The following is a 14,743-nucleotide window of genomic DNA, read 5'->3' on the forward strand; positions in this document are numbered from 1 at the left end:
GGGGCACTGGGTCGTGCTGTGGCGGTGCCGGGTAGTACCGTGGCTGGGGCATCGGGTTGTACTGCGGTAGTGGTGTCGGGTGGTACTGTGGAGGAGCAGGCTCGTGCCGGGGTGGCTCAAGATCAGCTTGCTGTAGCGGAGGCTCTACCTGCGGTAGTGGAGGAGGGTTGGGTAACTCCCTTCTCTCCTCTCACCCTTGCTGGGCAGCTATGAATCCTTCCATCATCTCAAATAGCCTGTCTACATCCTCCCGAAGTGAATTATCTTGGGCCACTCGGTTTAGTGGGGGTCTTCCTCTCCTCATTTCTCTGCACCTGTATTTCATAAGGAATGGTTGAGTAACGGTTTATCGGTGAATATTTCTCTAAGCATTATTGTGTAAGGGATGGGTCCGGGGAACGCAGCTCTGATACTAACTGTAACGGCCCCGGAAATTTAGAATGAAATATATGTATTAAAAATGTCAAATGTGGAAGCGTAATAAAAATTTTGATCAGCATCCGATATGGATGCCAAAACACAGAAGGTCTCCATACCCCGTCCGGTATGAGAGACCACGTTCCCGGTAGGGTTCCCTACGGACCCGGTCCATCCACCATCTCCCAGGATATCTAGTCAAGCTGTCCACATTATCCATTTATCAATTAAATAATTTCACACATCTATTAATTCATGAAATACCGTGATAGGAAATAGGGTGAGGGGTCCTTACTTGTTTCGGGGTCTAAATACGGCTCTACAGTGCGCCTACAAGTTGTCCCTAATTTTCCTGAATTTTTTTCGGAAAACTAAAACGCACTACCGGTACCTGCACATGTCCCAAAAAATCCCAACTTTCGACCAATATCCCAATTCCGGCACGGCGGCTCCGCCGTGCTCCGGCGACAGCAGCGGCGATTCGCCTCGGGTTGGCCGTTTTCGGCCGAATTCGGCCACACTTGCATCGGTCCCTGTGATAAAACAACCTTAGGGCCCTCGGTGGGCCAAAAAATCACGAAAAACCGAAATATTTATAGATACATAGCTAGATGGATATATATGAAAACTGAACCTTCTTGAAAATTTTACATTTTTTATGTTATATATATGCATATATATTCTCGATATTAATTTGGGATTGAGAAGGTAAGAGAGCTACTTTTATTTTTATTTATTTGTCTCTTGTTACGAGACACAATGAATCAAATTGCAATGATAAAAATCCTTAGATTATTTATGTTAAAGTAATAAAAAATATAAAAATGTATTATAGGATATATTAAAATTTAAAAACTATGATGAATTCTTTATAAAATTAATTGATCATTAGTACAATGGATAATTTTAATTTATTTATAAGCATTAAGGAAGGATCTAAGTTGCAAATTGTAACTATCAATTGGATCACATTTAAAATTCAATGTTTTAAATAATTAAATTTAATTGTGACAATCGATTAACCTTCATAACAATAAAGTTTTAATTCGATTGCATGTGATATTCAATTAAACTTGAAATTCATATAATTCATGTTGAGTACTTTTAAAAGGTGACTTACAATTATTTTATTTGTATAACACTTCAACTTGAGCCTGCTTAAACAAAATCCAATTTCTTTGATCCATTTGATTGAAAATTTCTATTTAATATTATTTGGTCCTAATATAAAATCTTCCTTGTTTACATACTTAACATTTAATGAAGATATTATCCTACTTGGGATATATTCCCAAATATATAGATATGTTTACATACTTAGATAAGCACTCTCAATAAAATATTTTCCCTGAATATTACCTAATTTCATTATTGATTTATTTCTTAGCTGGAGCCTAGTAGAATTTTCTTAGCTAGCATTTATGTGTTAATAGAATTTTCTTAGCTGGAGCTTATGCATGTGGCCCATATAGGCTTAGTATTAAATTATTTATAGGACTTTAACCAATATAATTGATTTATTATGACTAAACACTTTTCATTCATCATCATGATTTATTTATCGCATCAATAAATTGGATGAACATACATGTCACCAAGAGTGTCATCTAATAAATATATCACAACTCTTACAATGTATAAAAATTTGATCATGAAATTTAGTAGTTTGTCCATGGATGCATAATTACCATATAGTTAATTCATTTCATTTATTGTATTTCAGATTAACTCAAGATATGACTTATACCAACCATTATTTAACTGAATAGTTGGTATATTTCTTCTTGTACAAGAGATTGTACTTCCTTGTATGTTTTTAATTAAATGTTATTTATATTATTTTAAAATTAATGTGTGTATATTAGTTAATTAACCGACACAAGTACTTATTCAAAAATAGACTCATAATTGTCAATGTAAAAACTAACTCGCATAAATATGACATAATTGAAGGTATTCCCAAAGATGATCATGTTCTTATCGAAGCATGATAATGTGACTTTAATATTTTATTTTCTTATATTTAGATGTTACCTTTGTCTTGAGTTAATGAGTTAAAAATAAATTACTTAAAATATTTTCTCCTATTACAACTCTTAGAATAGCGGGTTGATTTCAACTTGAAAATAAAAATAAATGCATAGATAAAAAAATTATGTTATTATTGCACTCTTTTAAAGTACCACAACGCTACAATGAAAAGGAACATGATGAAAACCCAAATGCTAAGGCATCAGATATCTAACATAAACAAAATAAAACAAACTGCAAGCATTGTGTTTACAACTCTTTTTAATTTCATCCTTTCGAGACTTAGTCAAGAAATGCACTTAGTAGAATCTTATTTTTCCATTTCCTTGAATATATATATTGGGATTATCGTTGAGCACATTAGGTATCGTGTTTGGGTCGTTTAATACATGAGGCATCATATTCTTTGGATTAACTCGGGCTGGACTGTCAGGCGACCCAAACATGTGACTCTCCTCAGGTCCTGAAGTCTAACCTGTTGTGTGGCCCCAATTTTCCTGCATTCTGAAACAATCAAATGGGTTAAGATACCTATACTTTTCTTGCTGAGAGCGTCTGCTACCACGTTGCCCTAACCCGGATGGTATAAGATATCACAATCATATTCTTTAAGGAGTTCCATCCACCTTCTCTGACGTATGTTGAGATCCTTCTGAGTGAATATGTGTTTCAAAGTCTTATGATCAGTATAGATCTGAAAGGTCTCTCCGTATAAGTAGTGGCACCAGGTTTTTAAGGCGTGTATGATTGCGGCAAGCTCCAAGTCATGGGTGGGATAATTCTTCTCATGATTCTTTAACTGTCTGGACCCATATGCTATGACCTTCCCATGCTGCATCAGGACACAACCCAAGCCAAGATAGGAGGCATCAGTATAAACTGTATACCCCCCCGATCCACTCAGTAAAGCCAGTACAGGTGCAGTAGTCAGCCGCTTCTTTAATTCTGAAAAACTCCTTTCTCAGTCCTCATTCCACTCAAACTTGGCATTCTTCTTTGTGAGTTGGGTTAGAGGAGCTACTAGGATGGAGAATCCTTCAACGAACCTGTGGCAATAACCTGCCATCCCCAGGAAGCTCTGGATTTCCTTAACTGATGTCAACTTCTCCCAGCCAAGTACCGCTTCAACCTTTCTGGGATTTACTGATACTCCTTCCTTCGATATGATGTGTCTTAGGAAGGCGGTCTGCTCAAGCCAGAATCCACACTACTCAACTTTGTATATAACTTCTTTTTCTGAGGACCTGCAAAACTTGGGCAAGATGGTGAGCATGTTCTTCTCTGCATTTTTAGTAGACTAAGATGTCATCGATGAACACAATAACAAATTGATCCAAGAACTCTCTAAAGACCCTGTTCATCAGATCCATAAAGATTGTCAGGGCGTTGGTTAGCCCAAATGGCATGACCAGGAACTCATAGTGTTCGTACCTGGTTCGAAAGGCCGTCTTGAGGATGTCTTCTGTTCTTATCTTCACGTGATGGTAACTTGATCGTAGGTCTATTTTAGAGAAGACCTGTGCACCCTGCAGCAGATTGAAGATGTCATCAATCCTGGGAAGGGGATATTTGTTCTTAATTGTAACCTTGCTCAATCCTCTGTAATTAATACATAGTCTTAATGTTCCATCTCCCTTCCTGGCAAAAATGACTCCGGCACCCCAAGGGGACACACTGTGTCAATCTGGGCCGTCCGCACGCGTGAGATCTGGGCCATCCGTGCGCGTGAATTCTAGGTCGTCCGCATGCATGAGATCTGGACCGTTCGATCACGTGAGATCTGGCCGTACCTGCATGCGTGAGATCGCCCACGTGGCTCTGTCCTGCGTGGCCTCCCGCGATGGCTTCCTTGCCACGCGGCGTGTTCTGGTTGGCCGGTGCTGCTAACTGGGCTGCCGACGTGGCTGCTGACGTGGCACAATTTTTTTAAATTACGTTTTGACCCCCAGTTTTCGATTTTCTTTTCAAAAACACCCCCATAATCCAAATTTACGCCTCTTTTTCCCAAAATCAATTTCAATTAAATCCCAAAAATAATTTTACCCTATTTTATTACTATTATTATTTTTATTTCTATTAAATTAAATTAAAATCTTATAAATTAAATATTAAAATAGAATAAAATTAAAATATATTAAATAATAAAAATACAATTTTTGGGTGTTACATATACATACACACATATATATAAAGAGACGGAATTATCATATAAATGTACTTTATAGGGTGATTATAGAAGATTAAATATTTTTAAAGATTTGCGGAATTGTACTTAACAAGAATGTAAAATAACAACACTCATGAAACACACATATACTTATTAACTCGATCCAAGACTAACAACGACAACATTTATAAAGAGAAAAAAAACACACACACACACGCACACACAAGAACACCACCTGAAAGTAAGCAAATACAAAACTCAAGCCAATTGAAATCCCAAATTCCCAAATCATTATTTGAAAGACAAGACAAAAAAAAACAAAAGATACGATACTGAAACTCTTCAAACTAGCCCTTGATTCATTTCAAGATAATCAACAAACTTAGTCATTAAAATCCTTGGCCGCTTCCTAGAACATTCCCTGCAAGAGGAGGTGGCATTGTTTTCAGATTATCACCGTTAGCCGCCTCATTTGGATTGTCCACAATGAAGTTCTCATCATCCAATGGATCCGCAAACAGCATCTCTAGAGTGAAGCCATCAAATACTGAGTCTAGATTTGAATCATCTGGCACAATACATATCATATTTAGAGCATATGATGTTGTGCTAATTGGATCATTTGGTGCATGAGGCATAGTACTCGGATTAAAAAACTCATTAGGCCCGATATTTGGATCATTTGACAGATTAATATCCATTGTTGCAATTTGGTTCCCGAAGGCATCAGAAATTATGTCTGGATTATCTCCTGCATTAAGTGCTGCAATTGGATCATCTAACTCAATCATGACTAAATTATTGAAGAGATCCCTAGGCATGGCCTTCAAGTCATCAATAGGATCTAACGCTATGCTTGAATCATTCAATGGGTTATCCATCATCATTATGTTGGGACTGCCAGAGTCTAGGTTACAGAAGCTACTCAGGGGAGGAGTTGAATTAGTACTGCTGGGGGCATATTCATGAGTTGGGTTGCAGGGCATACTAGGCATAGGGAGAGTAGTCAAGGCCTTCATTGCTGGATCTGAGTAAAACATCCCGTCATCCCTTGGAGAACCCTCAACTGAACTCGAGTACCTTGTTCCTTCTTTAGCTTCTTTGCAAGTTCGGCAACATCATTCCACAAGGCCTTCATACCAGCATCCAAAACTTCATGCTCTTCCAGGTTGAATTTGTCCATTGAACGCGTATACCAAAGCTCTTTCATCAAGCCTTTTCTTCTTTGTTTGAGCTCTTTACCTCTCTTCCTTGCTGCCTCCTCCTTGTCTTGAGCCTGTTATCATATACACATATTCATGTATTTGCAGTATTAGATAAGTAATTAGGCTAAAGATTTGAAAGTCCAACAAAAAATTCAAAATATATCACGTAACGTCATAGATTTAAGTATTAGTGACTCATGATAATTTTTGGATTATCATAAATGGATATTATAAAAAAAAGATAACAAATAAGTTGCTAACACCTCAGTGATCTTACTGATTGTTTCTTGAGTATCATTGTCGTTGTCAGGATCTCGAGCTGGACGAACATCAATACTAAGAAAACGATCAATCACAATATAATTATTAGGATTGCCATAGCAGAAGGCCCTATTTCCAGGAAAGAAAACAATAAGGCCAACATCTGGTCTACAAAGGGTGCAAAGTTCACTCGCCTTCTTAAAAAGGCTACTTCGATGTTTTGAGAAGGTAACTTGGAGACTGGCTTCATTCTACATCTTTTTTGACTCGATCTTTTGACGACCTTTGTTTTTACTTGATGTCCCCTCATCTGCCATTGCTAAAATTGAAAATAACAAAAGATAACCTCAACAAATTGAGAAGAAGATAATGGAGATTATGATGAGAGGATGTAAGTATACTATTATTGCAATTGACGATTGTAAACTACGCAAGGTATTTATAAGGTTTAGAGGTACCACTTGAGGCTATCCAAGTTGAGTTAGGTGGATTTACTTAACTTTTATGCATTTACGTTTCTGGCTACAATCCTTTTTTATTGAAATATAAGGTAAGGAATATCTTGACATAATCCAAAACTTAAATTTATGATACTATCAAGAATTCTTTACCTTTATTACTAGTACATAGTTAAACATTCATTTATGAATTTTGATTTGCTTACATCTCAAAGAAAAAACTTATTCTTCGTCCGTCAATGATCATATGAGCGCGACGATCTTGGAATATAAAAATAGAAAGTTTACACAAGCATGTTGAACCTAAATTCTCTTTAATGTATTTTCCTTATTCATAGTTCATTTAATTATTTTCTACTAAATAAAAAAATTTGTTCTTATCACGGTCGTCAAGATGATCTTATTCAACTATTAGTATATCATTCATTTAGTATAATGCTAGAGATAAGTTAAATTTCTTTAATTATTAGTGAATTTTAATATAATTTTATCCAGATAGTTTATATGTTTATATTTTTTTTATGTTCCAGTCTTCTTATCTAGCTTCTATCACTGGATGCATTTTTGAACAAATTATTACTACTTGATTTAAACTGAGGAAGAAATTCATACTTGGCGCATTAATGATCATGACAAATACAAAAATGAAAAGTATACGTAAGCGTATAAAATCTAATTCTTTAATATTGACTAAAACAAACTAATGTTCAATAGTTATTTTTTTTCATGCATTTCACTTACTAACAATTCATATAATTGTTTTATGTAAATCAACAAGTTAAGTTTTATCATGGTCAGTAAGGTGATCTTATCCAACAACTACTCACATTAAAGTAGTAGAATTTTCTTAGCTGGAGCTTGTGCATGTGACCCATATAGGCTTAGTATTAAATTATTTATAGGACTTTAACCAATATAATTGATTTATTATGACTAAACACTTCTAACTCATCATCATTGTAAGGACCCCAAAAATTCAAAAGAAAATACATATAATAATTTGAGTGCAGAAGCGAAATAAAAGATTAAGGTTAACATCCCTTACACAATAACTTAAAAGTCCTAAACAATATCACAGAATAAGTTCTCTAAAAGAAATATGAAAAATGAGAAAAATAAAGGAAACTATAAAGCATCTAGCATCTACTCGCCGTCCTCTTGTGGATCGGGCTCGAGACCCAGGTCCTCTTTATCTGAAATGGTTAAATAAGGAATAAGCTACACTAACCCAGTAAGGACATCACACTATATCACCGTCACATAAGCAAAGGTTGGTAGAAAACCAAAAACAGCCAATGGAGCACAAATTTTAAACCAATACATTTATTTAAAATAAAACCACTTACCATTTTTCTTACCCTTGGAGAACCTGTGAAAACAACCTACAAAGATAATAACATCATACAGATCACAATTTCATGCATAATCAGTAACATAAAAGATATCATGAATCTGTATTCATTAACAATAGTTGATTATCACCGTTTCTCGTTTTCACCAGCCTACTAATATCCATGGGAATCCATAGGGGTTTCCCCGCTACACGTGAGCCATTCTTCTTAATAGTCTTAATTCCAGGGCCATCCTCATACCCTGTCCGATATGAGCGCTAAGACATTAAACCTCAATACCCCTCTGGTATGAGGGTGAAGCGAGCCATTCCCATATCCCATCCGGTATGAGCGCCAAATGACCAAGTTTTCATACCCCGTCTGGTATGAGATGACATTCACCGTAGGGTTCCCTATGAACCCGGTCCGTCCACCATCTCCCAGGATATCTAGTGAGGCTGTCACCTTATCTGTTTTCCCTTAGTCTCCGTTACCAAGTTGAACATAATCACATAAACAATAAACATGCACCCGGTAATACAATCATATCTTAAATTCTAAAATCACATAGTGGTCAAGTAAGACAGTAACACATGCATTTAAAACTATAAAATAGATAGACCAGATACCATAGTGCATTTAAACTGTAAAATAAATCAAGCAGGAATCAACAGAGAATAATGTTTGATTTCGGGCTCCATTAGCAACCTTAATTAATTATGCATATCTATTAATTTACACAAAATACAGTATTATCATTTATTCAAACTTTAATTCCATGATAGGAAATAGGGTGAGGGGTCCTTACTTGATTCGACGTCAAAAACTAGATTGTCACTGCACCTACGGGTGGTCCCTGGGTTCCCTGAATTTTTTCTCAGAAACTGAAACGCGCTTACAGTACCTACACATGTCCCAAATAACCCAAAAAATTAGATCCAGGGCCTAATCGACCAATTTTGGAATTCCAGTACGGCGGCTCTGCTGTGCTCTAGCGACGGCGGACGGCGACGATCCACCTTGGGTTGGCTATTTTTGGCCATTTTCGATAGAATTCAGCCAAACTTGCATCGGTTCCTATGAGAAAACACACTTAGGGCCCTCGGTGGGCCAAAAAAATATAGAAAACTGAAACTCACTAGCGGTGGGGCTCTCCGGTGCGGTGGCTCCTCCGGCTCACATTGCGGTTGGGTGTTTTGCTCCGGTCAACCTGTAGAGGAGGAAACGGTGATCACAACAATGGAAAAATCACATCGAACGGGAATCGGGAAGGGCCTCATTGGAGGCAAAAATCCAAACACCCCGCGGCGGTGCCGTTGAGCTTCGGCGGCATTTTTCGGCCAATTGGCCGGTGCTTTCGCTCCGATTTGGCCATGGGTGGGTATGGAATCAAATTCTCAACAAAGGATAGAAGTTTTACCTCGTTTGGCAGCCAAAAATTGCTCCGGTGCGGCGGTGGGTGGCGGCGGTCGGCTCCCCAGCGGCTAGGCTGTCTTCTCCGGCGAGGGGCTCTGCCGGCTAGGGTTTGGGTTCATGATGATGAACTCCTTATATTCAAGAATAGATGATGGAATCCTTATATTCAAGAATAGATGATGTGTTCCTAATGATCAAAATATGAAGAAGCAAATCTTAGAGGAAGCCGATTATTCTAAAATGTTAGTCCACCCTGGTAGCATAAAGATGTATAAGAACTTGAGATTACTGGATAGGTGTGAAAAGGACGTCAAAAATTCATTAGTAAATGTCTCACATGTCAAAGAGTTAAGACTAAGCACTAAAAACCTGGTGCTCTAACTTATCCTAATTCCAGAATAAAAATAGGAACACATCACTATGAACTTTATTACAGGGCTACCTAGAACCAGATCAATTCATGATGCAGTTGTGAACAGATTGATTAAGTCGGCTCATTTTCTGCCTAAGAAGACCACAGATTCTCTCAAAAAGCTTGTCGGGTTGTACATTAAAGAGGTAATCACACTCTATGGGATTCTTGTTTCAATAATTTCTAATAGAGATACTCAGTTTACTTTTAAATTTTACACAAGTTTTTGGCACTACACTATCCTTCAGTATAGCCTTTCACCCTTAGATGGATGGACAATTAGAAAAAATCATCTAGACTTTGGAGGATATACTTCAAGCTTATGTTCTTAATTTATGAGGGAATTGGGATGATCACATTCCACTAATCGAGTTTTATCAGTCCAATATTAGTATGGCTCTATATGAAGCTTTTTATGGGAAACCTTATAGATCTCTAGTGTTTTGAGAAGGGGTAGGAGATTGAAAATTTTATAGACTAGAAATAGAGTAATAACCAAATTCCAAAGTTTCCCTAATTAAAAAGAAAAATTCAAACTGCTTAGAATCGACAAAAGAGCTATGCAGATAACTGCAGGAAAGATCTAGAATTTCAAGTTGGTGATCATATATTCCTAATGATATCACCACTGAAATGCATCATGAGATTTCAAATAAAAGGAAAATTGAGTCCCTACTTTATTGGACTGTTTGAGATATTAGCCAATATAGGTACTTCTGTATATTAGATAGCACTTCCATCAGAGCTAGTCAAGGTTTATAATGTATTTAACGTATTTATGCTATGCAGACATCATCCAAACCCATCTCATATACTACACTATGAAACACTTTCAATTGAAGAGAACCTAACTTTTGAAGAGGTACCAGTGGCCATTCTTGAATAGTAAGACTAGGTATTCAAGAACAAGACCATTCTCATGGTGAAAGTTCTTTGGCCATACCATTCCTAGAATAAAGCTATTTAGGAACATGAAGATTCTATGTGGGAAATGTACCATCACTTATTTTGAACTATGTGATTGGGGAGACCAAATTCATTTAAGGGGGGAGAATTTATAACACCACGTGGATAAATTAAGTAATTATAAATGGAAATTGTGTTAAATATAGTTATGCATAAATTAAAACCCAAGAAAAATTTAAAAAAATTAAAATTTACCCCTAAATATGCAAAAAATAAAATTAGAGACTAAATTGAATAAAATTAAATTTATTTGGGGTCCTTTATAAATTTATAAATTGATTTAAGCGCTAAAATCTAAAGAAAACTCGAAATCGGGTCATTCCATAATTTTTAAAAAATAGGCCACCTGGGCTGGTGATGTGGCAGCCACCAATCAAAGAAAGTCGTGTGGCATTTGACTTGCATGTGTGGTTAGCCATGTGGGCACCCATGGTAAACAGATTGGACGATCCTGAGTGTTATAAGATAATCAAACTGTGAAAATTGCAGTGATCAAATCCAACAGTGTGCAAATATGCTGAAAAAATGATTGTGATCCAACAATCCACATATAAGATGCTAATCGAAAGGCATGCATGTGTTCTAAGGCGATCTAATGGTCCTATGCACAAATGGTTCAGATCTAAAAGAGAATCGCGATTTAGTGATTGAGGGAACAAGATGGCAAAATTACAATTTTGCCAAGGCCTATCCAATGGACTGTACGCGACCACACGTGCGATGTTTGTGCAGTCTAGATCTATTTAGTGTTGGATTTAAAAACTCATCCAAACCACTCAACCCAGCCCAATTTGGAAAGAAAGAAAAAAACAAAAAGAATAAGAAAAGAAGAAAAAAAGAAGAAGAGAATGGGAGGTCGAAGTCCGCTATTCCCAGCAAAAAAAAAGATGAAAGGAGGGAAAAAGAGAGGCAAAGATCTCTGACGAAGGCCCTAACACCGAGAGAAGGTGATTTGCAGCTGATTGGTGCCGAAAATCGTAAAAATCTGTTGAGTTTTCTGGTGACCTGTGAGCACAACACGTGATCAAACTGGCACTTTTTTTAGTAATTTTCTAAAGCTTTATTTATCATTTTAATTAAACAAAATGCTCTAGAGATAGCTTACATGTAATAAAACATGTTTGAAGTTCAAATTAAATCAAAATCAAGCCATGCATGCATGAAAAACTGCATGCAAATTGCGGGTTTATTACTGGCCCGAAAAAGAATTTTTCCCTACAGATTTTTTCTCAAATGATATTTTTGGAGCTTAAATCATTTCATAATGACTTCCAAATTATAAGTATAATTAATAGGTAACCCAAAGCCTACATAATATAAATATTTATTAAATTTCGTTAACCGGATAAGAAGTTATAAGTTTGCAAAGAGGGATTACTCTGTTGGGTTTAAAACTCATCTAAGAACCTATCAAGGTAGTTCAAACCACTAGAGAAGGTCTTTAAATCATCTGTTTAGATATTTTGATATTTTTTATCATGTTTTTAAACTCTCATTTGTTTGATTGAATTAATTGAATGCATTTATGATACTTATATAATATATATATGTATAAATTGTCTTAAAATAAAAAAAAATTTTAAAAAATTTAAAAAATAGGTTGTTAAAATTAAGAAATTAAGTAGATGAAGAAAAAGAGAAGAAAATAAAATAAATTAGAAGTAAAAGAAAATTAGATTCAAGTTACTAAATGGGAAAATAAGTAATTAGATTAGAAATAAATTAGAGTAAGGATAAGATTTAAAAAAAATACTAATTACACATAATAAAAATTAAAAAAATAAAAATATCTAAAATAAAAAATAAAAAATAAATAGAACAAATTAAATAATAATAATAATAATGTAAGTAATAATAATAAAATAAAATAACAATAATAATAATAATAATAAATACTAGCAAATATATATAATATTAACAAATAATAAAAAATTACATAAAGTAAACGAATATTAACCAAAAAAAATAAACTCAAATAATTAAATAAAATTTTTAAAGTAAATTAAGAGGGAATTAGTTAGAAAATGGAAGGGAAGAGTGATAAGTGAAACTTTAATTGTGAAATAAAATAAAATACAATATTATTTTTAACTAGAATAGAAAGAAAATAAAATAATACGAAGATTGAAAGAAGTGAAAATTTAGAGATAACCCGTTTAAAATTGGTATGGCTGAAATTTAGTAGTGTGGTGAACCCTATCCTTGAGTGAATAGAAACTCTTCCAGAGGTGGTTGGGATCTGTATTCTGTTTTGGGTCACCTAGCAATGGACTACTATGAACAATGTGAATGTCTAATTTGTGTGTGCATCCCCTTGTGATAGTGAAAATTCTGATATCGTAACGTTACCAATTGAATAATGGATACATCCGTTCAATATAAATTTTTTTTTAAAACTTTAATAACTTCAATCTGGTTATTGTGATGGGATAAATTGAGAATAGAGAATACCCGCTGAGGGGTTACGAATGTCTTGACTTGACTGAAAACTTGCAGAAAATTTTTGGTGGTGATTCTGAAGGATAAAAGATGGCTTAAGAAAAACTATGGGATAAAATGGATCTAGAGGGATTTTGAGGAAAAATGAGTCTAAGAGAATTTTGATGGATAATACCTAAGTTTAGCGGAAGTTTAAGAGATGAGATAGGAAATTGATTACATTTGCATTTCATAGTTTTCAAAAAAAAAGATTAAAAAAAAAATTTTACATCTTTACTTGATTGTTTGATTGTATGTTGCATGCATATCATGTAACTTGTTTCTTTTACTTACTGAGCGCGTTGAAATTGTTTATCTCATTAAATTATCATCTTTCCATATCAAAAGGATCTGATTGTGGATTAGGAGAATCTCACCCCTGAACTGGATCGAGAAGAAACTGTTTGAGCACCCGTGATGGAAATAATATTTTGTAACCAGACGGATATCTATTTTGTCTTGACTCTATTACACGAATCTCGTGTATTGTAAATAATATTGCAATGTGGTCAAAAGATAAACTATGAATATTTTGAATCTATAAATATTTTGTTAAGTATATTTTCATTGTATATCTAGTGTTTGACGACTATAATCATTTTAAAGGAGAGCAGAGACATCACAATCAGTCACCACTAATTCATAATATAGTTATAAAGCGGCATTTTATTACATTTTTAATGATATTCAAACTCGTAATTTTTAAATATAATACGAATATTTTAATTATTGTAAGATTTTGTTGTTTTGAATGATGCTAAATAAAACTATAAAATAAAAGTTGCACTAAATGTATACAAATATTCACAATAATAATTTGTGTGTATCCTATTTGTTATAGGATAATTTTCATAGTTACTATAATAAATTAAATGCAATTATAAATAAATGTCTTTTGTTTTATTTTATTAAAGAACGAATTTTTATTAGTAATTTATCAACCAATTGTATTAAACAAAAATTGATAACCTAATAATCATATCAAACGATTATTAAGTGATCATCCAATTATTGTACACTATCAAAATTTATTGTAACGGCCCAGAACTTGAAAGGAAATAAATTATAAATTTGAATGCGAAAGTGAAATAATAGTGTTAGGGTTTACACTTCTTACACAATAATTCTGAATACGCAATAGGATTACGAGAATTACCATTCTAAAAGAACAACGAAAAATCAAAGAAATAAATTGAAAAGTAAACAATTGAACATCTTATTCGCAACCCTCTTGTGGATCGGGATCTGGATCTTGGTTCTCTTGATATGAAATTATTAATGAAAGAGTGAGCTAAACTAACCCAGTAAAATTATCACGTCACTCACTCGATACAAAAAATGAAGGTGGGTAAAAATCATGAAAACCACTAATGAAGCTCTTAATTTAAGTAAATTCATTTATCATAAATAAATTATTTATTATACACCTACCGTAGTGAAATTTCTAAAAACTGACCTATAGAGGCAATGGTACAAACAATCTCATAATTTCACGTACAATTAAGTAAAAATAACAACTTTCGACCTTTATCTGTCTACTGGTATCCATGGGGATTCATAGGGATGTCCCCACTATGCGTGAACCTTTATTCAATATTTTC

The sequence above is a fragment of the Carica papaya genome, chromosome 1 (genome assembly GCF_054855325.1).
Source record: "Carica papaya isolate Zhongbai chromosome 1, ASM5485532v1, whole genome shotgun sequence".
NCBI classification, from domain to species: Eukaryota; Viridiplantae; Streptophyta; class Magnoliopsida; order Brassicales; family Caricaceae; genus Carica; species Carica papaya.